Here is a 2,471-nt window from a genome sequence, read left to right as displayed (position 1 = left end):
GAGGACGGAAGCATCGGTGAGTTGAACAAACCAGCGGGGAATAAATGGGAAGAGGGTGAATATATAACAGGAGCATCCAGGAGTAAATGAGCAACAAGTGGAGGTGATGATGGATGATTATGCTGGCTAGATGAGATGGGAAGCAGGGAGAGACAGGGAAAAGCAACAGAATATCAGGAAGCAAGGTCCACAAGCCACAACAGTTGCGTTGAGGCTGTCAATAATTCTGTCCAGTCTGTTTTTGGAGTTCTGTGTGGAATGTATCACATTTGTATTTTTTGCTTTTTTGTGTTGTCCCAATACAAACAAAAGAAATAACTGAGCATATTAAAGAATTTATTTCAACAATTTTTTGGGTAGTGTGTTATCTGACAGAAATGCAAGGGTGCCAGTATTTTTGGCAATGACTTACTCAGTTGACACTTTTTTTTTCCCCAGTAACCAGACTAAATTTCTTAGAAAAAATGCTATATGCTAGTTTTTTTCAGCTGTGTGAGACAATAAAAGAAAAAGCAGACTGACCAAATGTGCCAAGAATGCTTCTGATCCTGTTCCCGAGTGGGTCACCAAGGATGCTGATGCTGTCTCTGCTCCTGTTTTCAAGCAGGTCAGTGAGGACACTGACGCTGCTTCTGTCCCTGTTCTCTAGCAGGTCGACACCACACATGTCTCTCTTCCTGAGTGGGTTGACACCACCTTTGATCCAGTCTCCAGGAAGGTCTGCAAGGATGCTGACACTGCCTCTAATCTTGCTCTCTAGTGGATCCAAGAGGATGTCGGTGCTGCTCCTGCCCCTATTCTTGAAAGGGTCAGTGAGGACACTGAAGTCACCTCTGCCTCTGTTCCAGTTTTCCGGCAGCCTGCTGAGGATGCTAACACCGCCTCTGTCCCTGTTCCCAAATGGGTTGACACTACCACTGTGGCTGTCTCCAAAAAGATCAATGCCACCTCTGATCCTCTTTCTGAGTGGGTCAGTGGGGACCCTCACTGTCCCTGTTTCTACATGGGAAGCAGGCTAACACCACACCTGTCTCTGTTGATACTGTTGAGTGGGTTGACACTGTCTCTGATCTAGTCTCTAGGTGGGTCTGCAAGGATGCTGACACTGCCTCTGTCTCTGTTCCTGCATAAGTCGACACCATACCTGTCTGTTTCTGAGTGGGTGGACGCCACCTTTGATCCTCTCTCCAATTGGGTCAGTGAGGATGCTGAAGGCACTTCTGTCCCTGTTCTCGAGCAGGTCCACCCCACCTGTGCCTGCCTCCAAGTGTGTTGACACTTCCTCTGTTCCCATTCCCAAGCGTGTCGGCGAGAACACTGAGGCCACCACTGAACCTGTTTCTAGGCTTGCCAGCAAGGATGCTGGTGCTGTCTTTGAATGTCCATTGCCAAGAGTGTTGACAGGGATGCTGTCTCTGTCTCTGTTCCCCAGCAGGTTGACACCACCTCTGTACCTGTTCCTGAGCGAGTCAGTGAGGATGCCGGTGCTGCCTCTGCTCCTGTTTCCCAGGAAAAAACACCAACCCTGTTCCTGTTCTCTGGTGGGTTGATGAGGATAACGCCACCACTTCCATTCCAGTTCCTGAGCAGGCTGACAAAGGAGTTAACACTGCATCCATTCTTGAGCGGGTCGGTGAGGACACCAGTATCATTTCTGTTCCTGTTCTCATGCTGGCTGATGAGGATACTGGTGCCACCTTTGGTTCTGTTCCCAAGCAGGTCAGTGAAGACCCTGGCACTTCCTCTACACCTGTTATGGTTTGTGGACTTGCTTCCTGTTTGGTGCTTTTATTTTAGTTAGATTTCCTGTCTTGTGTCACCTCACCTGCCCCAGCTTTACCCCATTTCACAATTACTGTTCATTGCTTCCACCTGCTACTCGTTACCACCTGGTTCTTCAACCCATATATACTCCTTTCCCTCAATCACTTGCTGGTTTATTCTATTCACCACACCTGTGTCATAGGCACAGTTAAGAAATGTGTTTCCCTGTACAATGAAATTCTTACTTATTGATAAATGCACACACATACCGCATGACATTTGTGCACTACAGGAGGAGTAAAAAACATACAAAAAAGAAGAAAATGAAGAAAAAGCCAGCATTCAAGAGTGGAACGTGCAAAAACGTCTGCTTCGGAGGGCACCATGAGTTTCTGCTTTGTAAGTCTGTATCCATCTCACATTTGTTTCTGTCCTAGCTTTGTTTGGTTTGTTCCTTTGGTTTTGAATTTCTGTCTGTCACTAGTTCATTGGTTAGTTTTTTCCAGTTTGACTTTAGTTCCTTACTCAGCTCCCTGACCTGGGGCCTATTTCAAGAAGGCGGTTTAACAAACTCAGAGTTCAAACCTGAACTCTGAGTTGACTTACTCAGAGTTGGAAAACTCGGAGTTTTCGGTTTCAGAACAGCTGAAAAGAGTTGGTTTAATCAACTCTGAGTTGTTTGACTCAGAGTTAGGCGCGTGCCACGC

At 46.7% G+C, this 2,471-nt stretch overlaps 1 long non-coding RNA gene across 1 annotated transcript in view; it reads left to right on the top strand.

Annotated features, from left to right (window-relative positions):
* The first annotated feature begins 2,062 nt into the window (after positions 1-2,062).
* LOC109951776 (uncharacterized) overlaps positions 2,063-2,471 on the top strand; it is a 2,615-nt gene continuing 2,206 nt past the window's right edge. The window contains exon 1 of the long non-coding RNA XR_002273665.1: positions 2,063-2,163. This is a non-coding gene — a long non-coding RNA (uncharacterized LOC109951776). The remainder of the gene's footprint in view (positions 2,164-2,471) is intronic.

This window comes from Monopterus albus, unplaced genomic scaffold (assembly GCF_001952655.1).
Source record: "Monopterus albus unplaced genomic scaffold, M_albus_1.0 scaffold406.1, whole genome shotgun sequence".
In the NCBI taxonomy this organism is placed as follows: Eukaryota; Metazoa; Chordata; class Actinopteri; order Synbranchiformes; family Synbranchidae; genus Monopterus; species Monopterus albus.
The sequence above is the reverse complement of the archived record's forward strand: the minus strand, read 5'-3'. Positions and strand labels throughout refer to the sequence as shown.